Raw genomic sequence first — 20,009 nt, 5'->3', positions numbered from 1 at the left:
TGAAAATCTTGCTTCCACACAGAAAATCTTACTCCAATCCAGCTTCAGTGAGCTCAACCAATTTCTTCCCAGTAAGGCAGGCTTGTCTCCTTTCACAACTATTAGAGACAAGTTCTGATATTGATCTTTATATTTCACCAGTACGGTGATACGACCTACCACAGGAATTTTCTCTCCCAAGTAGCCTCGCACCTCTATCTTGGATTTCTCCAGTTGAAAATCACACAATTTGTCGCGATATAGTGACTCCAGTACAACACTCACAGATGCACCCTTGTCAATTTCCATTGGTATCTTCAATCCCGCAACATCTATGTGGCATTTGATGCTTTCCAAATCGCTGTCCATTAACCTCATGCTCCTGATGACGTGTAACTCTAACATCTCCTCATCCTGTTGTTGTTCTTCCATGCTATGTAGTCTCTTGGGATTTCTACTCATAGCTTTGAACGCTAGGTTCAGAGCTTTAAAAGCTGGTTTACCCTTCAGTCGGCATGCCTTCACAAGATGCCCAGTCTTTCTGCAGAAGAAACACTCTGCCTTCATGTATGGACAACTTTGAGCAATGTGTTGTCCCAGGCATCTATAACACGACTTTGACGCTCTGTTAGAATTTCCAGTTTCTGAGACTTTGGGCCCCCACCACCTTTTACTTTGAACCTGCAGGTGATTTACCTCGGTTGACTGACGACCGTAATTATTATTTAATTCTGAGGAATATTGTTCGGCCATGCCCATTGACCTCGCTGTCTGACAAGCAATCTCAAAAGTCAAGTAATCCATCGTCAATAACTTGCTTCTGATTGCATCATTTTTCACCCCACAAACAAAATGATCCCATAATGCTCGGTTTTGAAAGTTTCCAAAATTACAGTGCATCGATAGTTTTTTTAATGATACGATGCAATCACTAATGGTTTCATCAGCCTTTTGATTCCGAATCCCGAAACAATAGCTTTCAGCAATTTCTAACAGTTTGGGGTTTTAGTGCTGCGCATTTAGGACCAAGGCGAGGAGAAACTTCTTCACCCAGAGAGTGGTGAACCTGTGGAATTCTCTACCACAGAAAGTTGTTGAATATATTTAGTGATTTGGCCTCAAGAAGGAGTTAGATGTAGTCCTTACTACTAGGGGGATCAAGGGGTATGGCGAGAAAGCAGGAATGGGGTACTGAAGTTGCATGTTCAGCCATGAACTCATTGAATGGTGGTGCAGGCTCGAAGAGCCGAATGGCCTACTCCTGCACCTATTTTCTATGTTTCTATGTTTCTATGTTTCCCGGTCATGTCTATATTCCTCCAAATGTCCCATTACACCTGCCATTTTAATCTCTAGCTGTTCACACCGAGTGCTGTATTGTACCTCGAATTTTGAAGCTTTTTTCCGACCAATCTCTTCAGCTATGACTGACAGTTCATCAATGTATGAAAAATAAAACACTTCTTCCCTATCGGAATATTAGGTCCTTCACTGAAACACCTGTGAACTCATCCCTTTTTGCCGTGGAAGCAAGTCATCCTCACTTCGAGGGACTGCCTATGATGATGATGCTTCATTCTAATGAGTCCTGAGGATAAATTTCCTTTGGTCTCTGAGCCTCTCCATTCTGGTAGGCCGTTGGTGCATGCCATTAGATTCGCATTTGGTTTGAGGCACTAAGGAATTTAGGCCCTTAGAATTTTCCCTCAGGACATTAAATGGGTGGAGTTGTGTTCCTGAAGGATAGATTATTCGTGGTCTGTGGAAGGAGCAGACCTGATATGCTAAATATCTCTTTCAGTTCCATATTTCTTGTGTTCTGACATCATCTGACCTCTTTCCAGAATTAATGATTGCTGCATTAATAATGGTGTTAATGTTGCCATATTATTCCATAAGGGGTATAAGTTACAGTAAAGGAAAACTCTTTTAAAGGCATATTGCAATGATTGCCCTGTTTGAAATCCATAAGAATACAAGACAAGAGTAGTTAATAGCTCCAGGGCTTTTAACTTTTTCTAATGACTCACTGACAGTAACCATTTCATCTTTGCTGTATTGATTTGGAGCATCAGTTTTAATGTTATTCATTGTTGAATCCTTGTTGTCTTTTGCCAGTATTTTTAGTGAGATTGATAAATACAGTAAGTTATAGAGTAGCAAAATCAATTTTTGTGAGATGTCAATGCTGGCAATAGAGTACAGAATCCCATAGAGCACCAAGGCCGGAATTTTCCCAGCCCCGAGTGTGCAGATTTGAGGGAAGGTCAGCAGTAATAATAGCCAAAACTATCTGTGCGTCGGGAACTCGTCATAATCCTGCTGACTTCCACATTTAACTCAGGCGTGTTTCATAGCATGTCACGAACCCACTCGGCAGAGGCGGCCCACCTCATTGAAATACTTAAATGTTTGCTGAGTGACCCTTAAGAGGCATTTTAACAGCTGCTTTTGACATTAACTTCTGGAGCACGGGATTCACGCACCTCGGGAACCTTGCCTGTGAAGTGAAGGAGAGAGCTTAGTGGCCATTTTACGAGTCTTTTAATGGAAAGCTGGGAAATATTCGCACATTACACCTGCTTAATTGGCTAATGGAAAGGCTCTTGGTGACTCCACTGTGCAGAGATTTAGCTGTCAGCTGTTTGCAGGTTATTTCTGCAACCTTGGAAGCCACTCACACCACATTGCTGGTTACTATCATAACATTGAGGGATTGGGCCTCTGATCACCACATTGCTGCCATCTATTAGAGCAGCACGGGTGCTGCTTATGCTGTCTCACCTTGGACCTCAGAATCAGACCAACAACACTAGCCACACCAGCAGCAGCAGCCACAACATCAGCCTTTTCCTCAATGACCTGATGCTCCACAGGAATGAGGGGGGCACCAGAGGGTGAAGTCATCCTCGACTCCCAATGGAAAGAAAGGAGCAGTGCCCAGAGGCGATACCCCCAACACAGGGTATTCAGACAGTGGATGAGTGTTGTGGAGTATGTCTAAGACAATCAATACACCTGGTGTTCGGGCATCAACCCATTAAATATGGTAGCGGGCCTTGCCACAAGGGGGTGCTGTTTTGGGGTTACCTTATTCAAAGCTGTGCAGTCAATGGTCAGCCTGTTTGACCCGTCTGTCTTCTTTACTGGCCATAGCGGGGAGTTGGTAGTTCCTTCCGCTTCTCTAAGTATCCCACTATTTAGTAACTCCTTCACAATTTGTTTTACGGTAGTCATTGCCTCTGGTTTAATGGGATATTGTTTATGTGAAGTATGTTCGGGTCCTGAGATCATTCAGGGTCCCCCCCGACCAACCCGCAGTTTTGCTTGGACGTTGACCAGACTCCACTGACGTGCCGGCAGACACCGCCCCCCCACCCCCTCTCACTGTCCTAGCCCATCCCAGTCCCTTGTTATGATCTGGGTACTTCCTACTTTAGCATTTCTATCGAACCTATCTTGCCTCCCCAACACACTCGGGCTTTTACCCAAATTACCTTCTTTCCCCGGGGGGGGTCCACCAGTGCCCCTAATTGATCCAATAAATCTATTCCTAGTATCGTACCCTCATTGTTGGGCATTACTTAAAAATGAGCCAGTACTAAGATCCCAGTTACTTCCAACAATACAACCTCGCTTAATTTGGCAGTCGAATGGGTCCCTTCCACTCCTCTTAACGTCATGATTTTTCAGGTGGTTGGCAAGGGGATGTCTGTAATAGAGATCGATGCCCCAGTATTCATTAACATATCACACTGCCGGCCCACTAACACTGCCATCATGTGAATATGGGGGTCACCTTCACTCCGTAGGGGTGCTGCTGACCTTCAATCGAGCCCCAGTTCCTTCAAAACCTGGAGTAGTTGTTGCCTAGTTGCTCCGGTTAGGTTAGCCCATGGGGTTTCCTTATTTGGTCCCAGTCCTTCCTGCCACCCCCTTTTGCCCAGCAATGATCCTTGGGGTGGCCGGTTTTACCGCAGTTCTCTTCACATATCTATAGAAGCTTTTGCAGTCAGTTTTTATGTTCCCGGCAAGCTTCCTCTCGTACTCTATTTTCCCCCTCTTAATTAAGCCATTTATCCTCCTCTGCTGAATTCTAAATTTCTCCCAGTCCTCAGGTTTGTTGCTTTTTGTGGCCAAATTATATGCCTCTTCCTTGGATTTAACACTGATCTTAATTTCCCTTGTTAGCCCGTTTTATTTTTATGTCAGACAGGGATGTACAATTGTTGAAGTTCATCCATGTGATCATTAACTGTTTCCCATTGCCGATCCACCATCAACCCTTTAAGTATCATTTGGCAGTCTACCCTGGCCAATACACGCCTCATACCGTCAAAGTTACCTTTACTTAAGTTCAGGACCGAAGTTTCTGAATTAACTGTGTCACTCTCCATCTTAATTAAGAATTCCACCATATGATGGTCACTCTTCCCCAAGGGGCCTTGCACAACAAGATTGCTAATTAGTCCCTTCTCATTACACATTACCCAACCTAGGATGGCCAGTTCTCTAGTTGGTTCCTCGACATATTGGTCGAGAAAACCATCCCTAATACACTCCAGGAAATCCTCCTCCACCGCATTACTACCGGTATGGTTAGCCCAATCAATATGTAGATTAAAGTCACCCATGTTAACTGCTGTACTTTTATTGCACACATCACTTATTTCTTGTTTGATGCTGTCCCCAACCTCACTACTACTGTTTGGTGGTCTGTACACAACTCCCACTAGCATTTTCTGCCCTTTGGTATTCCGCAGCTCCACCCTTACCGATTCCACATCATTCAAGCTAATGACCCTCCTTACTATTGCATTAACTTCCTCTTTTACCAGCAACGCCACCTTGCCTCCTTTCCCTTTCTGTCCATCCTTCCTAAATGTTGAATACCCCTGGATGTTGAGTTCCCAGCCTTGGTCACCCTGGAGCCATGTCTCCGTGATGCCAATTACATCATATCCGTTAACTGCTATCTGCGCAGTTAATTCGTCCACCTTATTCCGAATACTCCTCGTATTGAAGCACAGAGCCTTCAGGCTTGTCTTTTTAACACACTTTGCCCCTTTAGAATTTTGCTGTAATGTGGCCCTTTTTGTTTTTTGCCTTGGGTTTCTCTTCCCTCCAATTTTACTATTCTCCTTTCTATCTTTTGCTTCTGCCTCCATTTTATTTCCCTCTGTCTCCCTGCATAGGTTCCCATCCCCCTGCCATATTAGTTTAACTCCTTCCCAACAGCACTAGCAATCACTCCCCCTGGGACATTGGTTCCGATCCTGCCCAGGTGCAGATCATCCGGTTTGTACTGGTCCCACCTCCCCCAGAACCGGTTCCAATGTCTCAGGAATTTGAATCCCTCCCTTCTGCACCACTCCACAAGCCACGTATTCATCTGAGCTATCCTGCGATTCCTACTCTGACTAGCACGTGGCACTGGTAGCGATCCTGAGATTACTAATTTTGACGTCCTACTTTTTAATTTAGCTCCAAGCTCCCTAAATTCGTCTCATAGGACCTCATCCCATTTTTTACCTATATTGTTGGTACCTATATGTACCATGACAACTGGCTGTTCTCCCTCCCTTTTCAGAATGACCTGCACCAGCTCCGAGACATCCTTAACCCTTGCACCAGGGAGGCAACATACCATCTTGGAGTCTCGGTTGCAGCCGCAGAAACATCTATCTATTCGCCTTACAATAGAATCCCCAACCACTATCGTTCTCCCACTCTTTTTCCTGCCCTCCTGTGCAGCAGAGCCACCCACGGTGCCATGAACTTGGCTGCTGCTGCTCTCCCCTGATGAGTTATCTCCCTCAACAGTACCCAAAGCGGTGTATCTGTTTTGCAGGGGGATGACCACAGGGGACCCCTGCACTACCTTCCTTGCACTGCTCTTCCTGTTGGTCAGCCATTCCCTATCTGGCTGTGTACCCTTTACCTGCGGTAAGACCAACTCGCTAAATGTGCTATTCACGTCATCCTCAGCATCGTGGATGGCCCAGAGTAAATCCACCTGCAGCTCCAGTGCCGCAATGCGGTCTGTCAGGTGCTGCAGGCGGATGCACTTCCCACACATTTAGTCATCAGAGACACAGGAAGTGTCCTTGACTTCCCACATATTACAGGAGGAGCATAACACGTGTCCGAGCTCTCCTGGTATGACTTAACCATCAGATTAACTTAATTTGGCAACAACAATGCTAAAGCTTACTTACTGATAAAGGAAAAGAAAAAGAAAAACTACTCAACAATTACCAGCCAATCACTTACCCCCTTGGCTGTGACGTCAACTTTTGATTTCTTTCTACTTCTTTGTGTACCTCCTGCCCCTGCTGCAGCTGCACCAGCTGGCCTCTCCAACACCACCTCCTCCTCGACGCTGCCGCTGATCCCCGGACTCCCGCTGGTAGTTTGCAGGGAGGGAGGGGTCAATGGTTGGCTTTTTGAGGAGTGGACGGAAGACGGCAGATTTGACGGAGAGTGGGACAGTACCTGAGGAGAGAGAACCAGCAACAATGTTAGCTAATATGGGAGCCAGAAAAGGAAGTTGGGTGGTTAGCAGTTTGGTGGTCAAGGGAGCAGGAAGTGGGTCTCATGGACAACATGAGCAAGGAAAGGTCATCATACACGATCAGAGAGAAACTAGAGGAAGATGTGATGCCAGGGCTGGGTCAGGAGGCAATCCTTAGAAGAAGTGTGGCCTGGTGGGCTTGGAGAAGGAAGGCATGAGGTAGAGCTGCCTGACCGGATGGTCTCAATCTTAGAGACAAAGAAGTCCATGAGGTCCACACACTTATTTTCGGAGGTGAGGGTGTAATCTGGGGAGAGGTGTTTAAAAAGACAGTTAGCAGTGGAGAATAGAAGCCGGGGTTTATCTTTGCATTCCAGCATGATTCTGGAATAGTGAGCGATTTTGGCAGACGAGAGCAGGACCCGATAATGCTTTATGTGGTCCAGCCAGATCTGGCAGTGAATGGCTAAACAATTTGTCCGCCATATCTGTTCAAGTCTGCGTCCCTTGGACTTAAGGCAGCAAAGATCAGGGCTGTACCAGGGGGAATGGCCAGGTTAAGAAAGAGTAATTGGTTTCGTAGGTACTAAGGCATCAAAGATGGTGGTGAGGGTGTGTTTGAGCAGATTGGTAGCTGCAGAAATGTCATGTTGAATGGAGGGCCAAATGCTGGGGAGTTGGGAGGTCATAAGTGCAGTTGTAAGAGAGTTGGGGGAGAGTTTGTTACAGGGGTGGAGACAGAAGGAGGTAGCATTGCGGGGGGGGGGGGCGGCAGTGGCGGGCGTGGTGTGGAAAGGGGATGTGGGTAGAGAGCGATATGAGGAAGTGACCAGAGATGGTCTTATCTGCGATTGACACGATGGGAGTAGCTAGGCCACGAGAGATGGCAAGGTCGATGAGGTGGCGTGAATATGGGTTGGGGAGTTTGTATTGAGCAAGAGATTAAGGAAGAAAAGGAGGCTAGTGACCCCAGAGGAGAGAAAGCATGATGAATTGAGATGCAGGTTGAAATCACCGAGGATGAGAAGTTGTTCCTTGCAGAGGCTAAGGGAGGAAAGCAGTGAAGAAATATTGGTAATAACATTTTTATGGTATTTGGGTGGGTGGTAGAGCATGAGAGTTTTACATGAGAGGTGAGAGTTGTGGAATAAAGTGAGATGCTCACAGCATGGAAGAAGGCCATTCGGCCCGTCGAACCCATGCCGACTCACTGCAAGAGCACCTTAGCTAGTCCCACTCCACCGTCCTTTCCCTGTAACTCTGCAATTTTTTTTCTTTACGGTATTATCCAAATCCTTTTTGAAAGCTGTGATTGAGTCTGCCTCCACCATCCGTTCAGGCAGTGCATTCCAGAGCCTAACTACTCGCTGCATAAAACGGTATTTTCTAATGTCGCCTTTGGTTCTTTTGCCAATCCCGTTAAATCTGTGCCTTCTGGTTCTCAACCATTCTGCCAATGGGAACAATTTATCTCTAGCTACACTATCCAGACCCCTCATGATTTTGAACACCTCTATCAAATCTCCTCTCAATCTTTTCTGCAACAATCCCAGCTTCTCCAGTCTATCCACGTAGCTGAAGTCCCTCAAAGAATCATAGAATCTTAGAAATTTACAGCGCGGAAGGAAGCCATTTCGGCTCATCATGTCTGTGCTAGCTGACCAAGAGCTATCCAGCCTAATCGCACTTTCCAGCTCGAGGTCCTTAACCCTATAGGTTACGGCACTTTAAGTGCACATCCAAGTATTTTTTAAATGTGATGAGGCTTTCTGCCTCTACCACTCTTTCAGGCAGTGAGTTCCAGACCCCTACCACCCTCTGGGTGAAGAAATTTCCCCTCATATCTCCTCTAAATCTCCCCCCAATTACTTCACATCTATGCCCCCCGGTTGTTGGCCCCTCTGCCAAGGAAAAAGGTCCTTCTGATCCACTCTATCCAGGCCCCTCATAATTTTATTATCCTTAATCAGGTCTTCCCTCAGCCTCCTCTGTTCAAAAGAAATCAGACCCAGCATTTCCAATCTTTCCTCATAGCCAAAATTCTCCAGTCAAGGTAACATTCTTGTAAATCTCCTCTGCACCCTTTCCAGTGCAATCACATCCTTCATGTAATGTGACCACCAGAACTGCACACAGGACTCCAGCTGTGGCTTAATCAGTGTTTGATACAGTTCAAGCATAGCTTCCTTGTTCTTGTATTCCATGCCTCAACGAATAAAGGCAAGTATTCCATATACCTTCTTAACCACCTTATCTACCTGGCCTGCTACTTTCAGGGATCTGTGGACCTGCACTCCAAGGTCCCTTTGTTCCTCTACACTTTTCAGTGTCCTACCATTTAATAGGCTAGAGTTTGCAGTGGCTCACCACCCAGTTTCTCGGTAGTATGGGCCATTTTGGGCGATAACCAGGTCGATGAGAAATTGTCCAGCTCAGCTATTCTGGCGGTTTCGAAGTACTGCTGGGGAACAAACTGCTGGCATGCACAATCCACTGATTGCCATGGTGTGATATTTGGCTTAGCGGTGACCTGTAGGTAAGTATTTTAAAAAATCACCCATGAGAATCAATGGAGCTGGGTGGTAGATCAGTAGCTCTGCAAGAAAAAGGTAAGTAATTAGTTTTTTACTAATTATTTTAAAATTGAGTTGTAGTGATTTCAATTAAAATGGTCCTGAGAATGCTTTTATGATTTATGTTATGTTTTTTTGAAAAAATATTTTTAGTGATTTTCTCCTCTGAGGCCCAACCCGCGGCCTTGGGGTAAATTTTTAGTAAATTTATTAATTATCGCCCATTTTCTTTAAGAACCGCCCAATCGACCCAAAATGCACCATTTTCACCGAGAATCAGGTTGCAATGCACATTTTTTTCACTTTGTGGAGTTTTTCTTTTTTGGGGGAAGTTTTCGCTGGCTATAATCTTGGGAATCTTAGCAGTCTTTTGGGCGGCAATTGGGCACTGGAGGATTGGTAGGAAATTCTAGCCCAATATGTATTCCCTTGCCTTGTTAGATATCCCCAGGTGCATTAACTCACAATTATCCGGATTGAAATCCATTTGCCACTGTTCTGCCCACCTGACCAGTACATCGATATCTTCAGCTTTCTTCTTCATTATCAACCACACAGCCTATTTTAGTGTAATCTGCAAACTTCTTAATCATACCCCCAACATTTAAGTCCAAGTCATTAATATATTCCACAAAAAGCAAGGGACCTAGCAGTGAGCCCTGCTGAACCCCACTGGATCCAGCCTTCCATTCACAAAAACACCCATCATCCATTACCCTTTGTTTCGTGCCTCTGAGCCAATTTTGGATCCAACTTGCGACTTTGTCCTGGACCCATGGGCTATTACTTTCGTGACCAGACTGCCATGTGGGACCTTATCAAAAGCTTTGCTAAAATCCATATACACTACATCATACGCACTGCCCTCATCGACCCTTCTGGTTACCTCCTCAAAAAATTCAATCAAGTTAGTCGGACACGATCTTCCCGTAACAAATCCATGCTGACTGTTCTTGATTAATCCATGTCTTTCCGAATGAAGATTTATCCTGTCGCTCAGGAGTATTTCCAATAATTTTCCCAACACTTAGGTTCGGCTGACTGGCCTGTAATTACTCGGTCTATCCCTTTCTTCCTTTTTTAACAAAGGTACCACATTAGCTGTCCTCCAGTCCTCTGGCACCACACCTGTAGCCAGAGAGAATTTTAAAATGATGGTCAGAGCCTCTGCTATTTCCTCTTTTGCTTCTCTTAACAGCTTGGGATACATTTCATCTGGGCCTGGAGATTTATCCACTTTCAAAGCTGCTAAGCCCCTTAATACTTCCTCTCTTACTATGTTTATCTCATGTAATATTTCACACTCCTCCTCCCTCTCTTTTGTGAAAACGGATGCAAAGTATTCATTAAAAATCATACCCACGTCTTCTGCCTCCACACACAGATTTCCTTTATGGTTTCTAATAAGCTCCACTCTTTCTCTAGTTAGTTTCTTGCTCTTAATGTATATAAAACATAATTTGGGGTTTCCCTGATTTTAATTGCCAACATTCTTTCATGCTCTCACTTTGCTTTCCTGATATATTTTTTCATTGCACCCCTGCACATACTCCTCTAGAGTTGCTGCAGTATTGAGTTCTTGGCATCTGTCATAAGTTTCCCTTTTTTTCTTTAGCTTACCCTGTATGTCCCTTGACATCCAGGGGCCTCTAGACTTGTTAGCTCCACACTTTTTTTTTAAGGGAACATACTTGCTCTGTACCCTCAGGATCTCTTCCTTGAATGCCTTCCACTGCTCCGACACTGATTTACCATCAAGTAACTGTTTCCAGTCCACTTTGGCCAAATCTCATCTCAGCTCAGCAAAATTGGCTTTACCCCAGTTGAGAACTTTTATTCCTGCTCCACCTTTGTCCTTTTCCATAAATACCCAAAATCTTACTGAATTTTGATCACTAGCACCAAAATGCTCTCCCACTGATACACCTTCCACCTGCCCCTCTTCATTCCCCAAAACCAAGTCCAGAACCAGCCCTTTTCTTGTTGGGTTTGTTACATTCTGGCTAAAGAAATTCTCCTGAACGCATTTTAGGAATTCCGCACCCTCTGTACCATTCACACTACCTTTTTCCCAGTTAATATTAGGGTAGTTGAAATCCGCCACTATTACAGCTCTATAGTTTTTGCACTTCACAGCAATTTGTCCACATATTTGTTCTTCTATCTCCCTCTGACTGCTTGGGTGTCTATAGTATACTCCCAGTAGTGTGATTTCCCCTTTCTTGTTCTTCAATTCAACCTATATAGCCTTGTTTGATGAACTCTGTAACATATCTCTTCTCATAGCTGTAATTGTTTATTTAATCAATACTGCAACCACCACCCCCCCACCCCATCTTTTTTAGTCCCTTCCCTATCCCGTCTGAAAACCCTGTAATCAGGAATGTTGAGCTACCATACCTATCCTTCTTTCAGCCATGTCTCAGTAATAGCTATAAAATAATACTCCCAAGTGTCAATCTGAGCTCTCAGCTCATCTGTCTTATTTCCTATACTCCTTGAATTGAAGTATAAATCATTTAGTATGACAAAATTCCCCTGTTGTCTATTTTCCAGCTTTTATTTCCTCTGTCTTCCAAATTCACTTCCTGCTTCCCAATTCCAGCTTTGCTTCTCTCCCCACTGAATCTATTCTCCAGTTCCCATCCTCCTGCAAAGCTAGCAGCATCCCCCTAGCAGCACTAGCAAAACCTCCCGCGAGGATACTGGTCCCGGCATTGTTGAGGTGCAACTGTTGAGGGCTTGTACCTCTGCCAGAATCAGTCCCAATGCCTCAGGAATCTCAAGCCCTCCAGCCTGCACCATCTCTCCAGCCACACATTCATCTTCTCTATCCTCCTATTTCTGCACTCACTAGTATGTGGCACCAGCAGTAATCCGGAGATTACTACCTTTAAGGTCCTGCTTTTGATCTCTCTCCTAGCTCCCAAAACTTTGCCTGCAGGACCTCATCCTTCTTTCTACCTATGTCATTGATACTGATATGGACCATGAACTCTGGCTGTTCAGTCTCTCCCCCCAGAATGTCTTGCCGCGCTCGGTGACATCCTTGACTCTTGTATCACGGAGGCAACATATCATCCTGGAGTCACATCTGCGGCCGCAGAAACGCCTGTCTGCTCCCCTTACTATTGAATCCCCACCCAATATTGCTCTTCCATTCTTCTTCCTCCACCCCCTTGTGCAAGCTGAGCCACCTGTGGTGCCATGGTCTTGGCTCTGGCTGCAATCCCCAGAGGCACCATCCTCACCAGTACTTAGAACAGAATACTGGTTGGAGAGCAATATAGAATTGGGGGACTCCTGTACTACCTGCCTAGTACTCCTCTTCTGTCTGGTGGTCACCCACTTCCTCTCAGCCTGCACACTCTTAAGCTGCGGGGTGACCACCTCTATAAATGTGCTATCCACAAAATTCTCATTCTCGCGGGTGCACTGCAGTGGTTCCAGCCATTGCTCAAGCTCAGAAATGCAGAGCTCACGTTGCTGCAGCTGGAGACACCTCCTGCACACGTGGTCGTCCAGGCTACGTGAAGCAACCAGGACTTCCCACATGTCACAAGATGTGCACTCCACAGGATTGAGCTGCCCTGCCATACCTTTAGTTAATAGACTCGGAACTATCTAACAGAAATGCACTTTAAAACTTAGCAAAACACACTCAGCAGCTACTCAACAATCAGCTATTTTATAGTCTATGAAATCCTCAGCAGAAAGGAACATAAAACGTTTTTTTTAATTAACTATTTTATTTAATAAATTAAGTTTTTTAGTTTAGAAAAATCACTTGTCTATGTTTACTTTTAAAATTGTGGCTCTTAACTTATACCAATGTCCAAGATGTAAGATTCCAAAATTCGTGGAAACCCCCCAGTGTTTGGACTCACTGAAAAGGAAATTAAATTTGGGACTACAAAACAGAAAGTTTGGGATCCTAGTTTGGGATTTTTAAAAAGGTGCATGTTGGGTCTGTGAGAAAAAGGCTGCCAGGCCAGGGGCGGGTTCAATCTCTGAAAAACAAGTTGGATATTGGAGCTAATCAAACTGTCTGGGGAACTGTTTACCCTCAGACCTACCCCCTAGAAGACATTTACATTTCAACAATCGACTCAAGGAAGTACAGTTTTAGTCCAAGCACAGAACTCATCCAACACATGGATAATGCTAATCACCTTTCCGGCCTGCATAGAAAGTTCAGACCCAGGCAGACAACTGGACACCAGAAACTAACTTTAACAATTGCGACTCGAAACCAAAGGATAATTTCAATAATTAACAAGAGCTCATCAGCTCAGAAAAGTCTAACAATGCCAGATTAAAAAACTTAATCAAGTTTCAGTTAGCTGGGCAGCAAAACTTAAACAAAAGAAACGTTAGATTTGGCGCAAAGATTAAGGAGCCTCTCAGAGTATAATTAAGGGCCTATTGTAGCAAGAGAACTATCTCTGTTCTGACCATCACAGAAAGAACTTTTCTGACCAAGCACTTCGGAACAATACGATCGAGAGCACACGGCGAGAAAACGCAGGAAGAAACATCGTGACATCGGAGAAAAGAGCTCGTCCCAACTGGCTTTCAATATGCAGCAGAAGTCTTCTAACACATACGGGGTACGGCAAGGCAAAACAGCTATAACCAAAGAACCCCAAAACCACGAAACAGCCCTAGCTGTCAAAGGAAAGGATCTAGTGAGCATGAATCCCTGGAGCCCTAGAGTTTGACCTAGTTAGAGAGTGAGTGGGAGGTGGGAGGTACTTTGGTTGCGTTTATTACCTGTTATAAAGTATTCCCCATTGTTTAGAAGCTTTTTGTAAGATTTTACAGTTTTATTGGAGTGTATTTGTGTTATTTGCTTTCTTGAATAAAACCCAAACCTTCTTTGTACAAAATAGTTGTCTGCTGCACTTTATCACACCCTGATTAATAAGTCCAAGCTCGAGAACCAGGGAGTGGGAGTGACTCGCAACCGCTCTGGTCAGGAAGGCAAGCTGACAGACCCACCACTCCCTACAAAGGTTAAAAAAATAGAAATAGAGAAATACTCACCAACCAACCAGCCAATCACTTAACTGCTTGGCTGTGATGTCACACTTTGAATCTTTTTACTTCTTACCCCACCTAGATCCGTTTTTGCTGCTGCAGATAGCTCCTCCCAAACTCAGGCTCCTCCTGCTCTGTGCCGCTCCTTTTCAAGCCCTTACTCTGGTCGTTTGACGCTTCTCCCGAACTCATCCCTGGAATCATTCTCATAAATCTTTTCTACACCCTCTCTAAGTCCTTCACATATTTTCTGAAGTTTGGTTCCCAAAATTGGGCACAATGCTCCAGTTGAGGCCGAACCAGTGTTTAATTCAGGTTCATCACAATATAAGAATTAGGAACAGGAGTAGGCCATCCAGCTCCTCGAGCCTGCTCCGCCATTCAAAAAGATCATGGCTGATCTGGCCGTGGACTCAGCTCCACTTACCTGCCCGCTCCCCATAACCCTTAATTCCCTTATTGGTTAAAAATTTATCTATCTGTGATTTGAATACATTCAATGAGCTAGCCTCAACTGCTTCCCTGGGCAGAGAATTCCACAGATTCACAACCCTCTGGGCTTTTGCACTCGATACCTCCATTCATGAATCCCACAATTCCATAAGTTTATTTAATAGATTTCTCAACATGCCCTGCCACCTTCAACGATGTATGCCCATATACCCCTCGGTCTCTCTGTTCGTGCACCTCCTTTAGAATTGTACCCATTAGTTTATATTTCCTCTCCTCATTCTTTCTACCAAAATGTGTCTCTTCGCACTTTTCTGCGTTAAATTTCATCTGCCACATGTCTACCCATTCCACCAGCCTGTCTATGTCCTCTTGAAGTCTATCACTATCCTCCTCACTCTTCACTATACTTTAAGTTTTGTGTCACCTGCAAATTTTGAAATTATGGCCTGTAAACACACATCCAAGTAATTAATATATATCAAGAAAAGCAGTGGTCCTAGAACTGACCTCTGGGGAACATCACTGTATACCTTCCTCCAGCCTGAAAAACAACCATTTTTCACTATACTTTGTTTCCTGTCACTTAGCCAATTTTGTATCCATACTGAACTCATCTGTCGTTGAACAACGTGCATAGTTTGGATCTTCATCTCAACCATCTTCACATTGTCGGATTCCATCACACACCATGAATCTGTGCAGGCACCGATGCCTGTTCTCACAGACAAAATACATATACTGAGAGCACAACGGATTGCAGTTTTGCTCATCGGATTTGTCCGGACAGTCTGATACGCCATTGCAGTGCTTGGTCATTGCAATACAGCTGCCGTTGGCACACCTAAATCCATTACAGGTGGCCTTATCACAGAGAGAAGAATCTTCATCAGATGCATCACGGCAATCATCATCCCCATGGATTTCAATTTTGCTGGCAAGCCTATTATGTGGCACTTTGTCATACGCCTTTTGGAAATCCATGTACACCAGTCAACTGCATTACCCTCATCAACCCTCTCTGTTACCTCATCAAAAACCTCAATCAAGTTGGTTAAACACGATTTGCCTTTAACAAATCCTTAGCTTGCCTTAATTAATCCATACTTTTTCAAATGACTGTTAATTTTGTCCTGATTATTGTTTCTAAAAGCTTTCCAGCTACCAAGGTTAAACTGACTGGCCTGTTGTGTCAGCTGTGGCTCAGTGCTCAGTGGGTAGCACCCTCGCCTCTGAGTCAGAATGTTGTGAATTCAAGTCCCACTCCAGGGACTTGAGCACATAAATCTAGGCTGACACTTTAGTGCAGTACTGAGGGAGCATTGCACTGTCAGATGAGACATTAAACCAAGTCTGCTCTCTCAGGTGGAGGTAAAAGATCCCAAAGCACTATTTTGAAGAGCAGGGCTTACCCTGGTGTCCTGGCTAATATTTATCCTTCAATCAACATAACAAAAACAGATTATTTGGTCATTATCACATTGCTGTTTGTGGGACATTGCTGTGCTCAAATTGGCTGCCATGTTTCCCATATTACAACAGTCCATAATGTGCTTCGTTGGCTGTAAAGCACTTTGGGATGTCTGGTATTCATGAATGGTGCTGTATAAAAGTTAGTCTTTTGGTGATAGCATTTTTTTTTCAAAATTTTTCTCAAAAAATACCGTTAAAAATACCGCTATTTTTTAAAGGGGAAAAATTGGCAACAAAATGCACCAGACAGTAAAAATCAGCATTGCACAAGCATTCGTGGTAGAAACCACAGTCCTCGCCAACTTTAGCCCGAGGTCGATTACCATTAAAAAGACAGGCCCTGGGAGGAGGGAAAATACGCAAAAAAAATTCCAAAAAATGAAAAATGAAAAATCACAAAACATTCACAAGACATCATCATCACAGGCAGTCCCACGGAATCGAGGAAGACTTGCTTCCACTCCTGAAGTGAGTTCTTTGGTGGCTGAACAGTCCAATATGAGAGCCACAGATTCTGTCACATGTGGGACAGATAGTCGTTGAGGAAAGGGGTGGGTGGAACTGGTTTGCCGCACGCTCTTTCCGCTGCCTGTGCTTGATTTCTGCATGCTCTCGGCGTTGAGACTCAAGGTGCTCAGCGCCCTCTCGGATGCACTTCCTCCACTTAGGGCGATCTTGGGCCAGGGACTCCCAGATATCAATGGGGATGTCGTATTTTATCAGGGAGGCTTTGAGGGTGTCCTTGTAGCGTTTCCGCTGCCCACCTTTGGCTCATTTGCCGTGAAGGAAATCTGAGTAGAGTAATTGCTTTGAGAATTTTGTGTCTGGCATGCGAACTATGTGGCCTGCCCAGCGGAGCTGATCGAGTGCGGTCAGTGCTTCAATGCTGGAAATGTTACTCTGGATGAGGACACTAATGTTGGTGTGCCTATCCTCCCAGGGGATTTGTAGGATCTTGCGGAGACATTGTTGGTGATATTTCTCCAGCAACTTGAGGTGTCTGCTGTACATAGTCCATGTCTCTGAGCCATACAGGAGGGCAGGTATTACTACAGTCCTGTAGACCATGAGCTTTATGGCAGTTTTGAGGGCCTGGTCTTCAAACACTCCTTTTCTCAGGCAGCCGAAGGCTGCACTGGTGCACTTCAACACAAGACAGTTATCTAGCAAATCGCTGCAAACTTTAACTTACTTTTTTTGCAGGTCTTCGTACTTACCGCTGTTTCTGGGTCTGCAACGCAAGTTTTTCTCGGGGTTTTTTTCCTAACTACGGGTGTGCCGAACAGCCAATTTTAAGCGGTCGCATTTTTTTTGGTGTTGCACGCCAGCGGACCGCTTTCTTTTCAGCGGTATTTCAAAACCACCGGCGCTCAACTTTGGCCAATTTAGGTGAATAGCTTTTACCATCAAAATACAGGTGCAAATACAGGTGGTCAATTTCTAGCTCTAAGTCTTTCTTTATTGGGTTTAGCTTTACACTCTTTTTTGAACAGGGGTGTAACATTGGCAATTCTCCAAACCTCTGGCACCACACTTGTTTCAAAGGAGGATTGGAAGATTACGGTCAGTACCTCCACAATTTCGCGGGGGTATTGGGCAGGTCATGACCTCCTTGGCCAAATTGCTAAAATTAGGGGCAAAACTTGCAGCACATCATTGCCCATTTATTGCCCATTTAGCATCCATATAAGCGCTGAGATTCAGGCTATCACCCATATTTGCTGAACAATGGAAACTAGCACCCGATTATAGCCCATTTATCGCCGGACCAACTTTCGGCATACATGAATGAGCTGCATCGCCTGGACTATTTTAAAAATATATATATGATGTTGTCCTCATGCAAGGCCGAGAATAGTGTTTATAATGGAAACCAATTATGGCTCAGATTATTGCCGAGCGCTACTTTTGGCATTTTTCCCACAATTCGCCCAAATGATTTCTGGCCCAAAAACACGCTGAAGAAAAGCTGCAATCGCCTGACCTTAACTCAGCACTACTCACGCCATTTTGAAACTTGGAGGATCTCTATAAAAAGCTACTCCAAGTGCTTGTGAGGAGAATCAATTTGTGAATGATTTAACGGACCTTTTTGATTCTTGCCAATCGTCTAATCACGTGTATTTGTTGAGGATAAATTAAGGGCATTTATAGTGATGGGGCCTGTAATTTCTCAACTAGTATTGATGACTAATCACATGCTGCAGAATAGAGATGGGAGAAGGTATATTGGAGACCATTATGTGCCCAATCAAAGAGATGGCAGACTGCTGCTGCGGAGGAGGAATTACACCCAACGCATTTACAGGGATAAGCAATCATACCTGGACTCGTCCGATAACACGTGCCTTCGGAGGCTGTGCTTCTGAAAGGAGGTCATCGCTGAGATATGCCAGCTAATTAAGGGAGATCTGCAGCCTGTCAGCACCATCAGGACCGCACTGCCTGTTGAAGTTAAGGTTACTGCGGCACTTTCCTTCTGTGCATTGGGTTCCTTTCAGGCCTCAGCTGGCAACATTTACAGTCTCTCTCAGCATGTCACACATTTCTGCATTCGACAGGTGACTGAAGTCCTTTACGCACACAGGATGGACTTTATAAGCTTCCCTACGACCAGGGAGGCAGAGACTGAGAGGGCTTTGCGTTTCTCGCGAATAGCAAGCTTCCCCAAGGTGCAGGGAGCAATAGACTGTGCATAGTGCCCTGCGAGCACCTTTACAAGATGCAGAGATGTTTTGGAACCGAAAGGGATTCCATTCCCTGAATGTGCAGCTCGTTATCGACCACAAGCAAATAATCATGGTAGTAAATGCAAATTTTCCAGGGAGCATCCATGATGCACACATCTTGCATGCGAGTCCTGTGTCTGACCTATTTAAGAGTCAGCCACAAGGTCATGGTTGGATGCTGGGGGATAAAGGATATGGCCTTGCCAGCTGGCTCATGACCCTCCTGCGTAAGCCCCAGACGGAAGCCGAGAAGCGCTACAATGAAAGCCATACTGCTAGACGCAATATCGTCGAAAAGACAATTGGAGTGCGAAAGCAACGCTTCAGATGCCCGGACCACTCAGGAGGCAACCTACAATACCACCATGCGCAAGTCGCTGAGTTCATTGTGGTGTGCTGCATGTTGCATAACCTAGCTTTCAGGAGAGGACAACAATTGCCAGACCTCAGGAGAGAGAAGAGTTGGAAGAGGAAGATGAGGTGAAGGAGGACAAGGACCTCGGGGAGGACAGTCAGCCTGGCGATGAACCCATGACCCCATGCACCCCTCCGTCACACTGGAAAAGCCCCGTGGTAGTTACGCAGCTGCAAAACTCTTGCGTCAGCAGCTCATAAATGAACGCTTTGCGTGAACTTACATTGGTGACAGTTTCAGTTGCGTTACGTTTCATCCTTGCCTGACCTGGTCATGGCCATGGCTATTGGTTCCAACCATTGTATTGATGTTTAACCTTATGTTCTTAGAAGGCACATCATGACAATTGTAAAGTTAAATAAAAATGTTTAATAACTGAAGACGAATTGAAGACAAATATATAACACCCTCCCACCATCCCTAACAGTGAACATTTTTTTTAAACAACAACAGCAATATACAGCAGCCCCCCCTCCCTACCTGCGCCCACGCTTCCCTCCTGCACCTTGACCACCCATTGTAGTAAGACCCCATTTCCCATTAACTCCCCGTAGACATCTTGCAGCAGAGCACCTCAAGGCCTGCTGCTGTGGGGAGGAGGGTGACGTTGGCAGTATCGCCTCAGTGGCTGGAGGAGAAGACGTTTCTGAAGAAATGACTTCTGAGTCAAAAGGAAGTTATTCCTCCTGTCTCACATCTGTCATGGTGCTTGGTGGTGCGGTACCTTGGGGTGCAGTGCCATCTCCCGAAACTATCGCAAGCCACAAGGCATCAACAGAGTCGGTCATTCGCCCCATTGCCAGAACTATCCGCTACATTACTTCCGTTATTCGAGC

The sequence above is a fragment of the Pristiophorus japonicus genome, chromosome 1, assembly GCF_044704955.1.
Source record: "Pristiophorus japonicus isolate sPriJap1 chromosome 1, sPriJap1.hap1, whole genome shotgun sequence".
Classification (NCBI taxonomy): Eukaryota; Metazoa; Chordata; class Chondrichthyes; family Pristiophoridae; genus Pristiophorus; species Pristiophorus japonicus.
Note: the sequence above shows the minus strand (reverse complement) of the source record.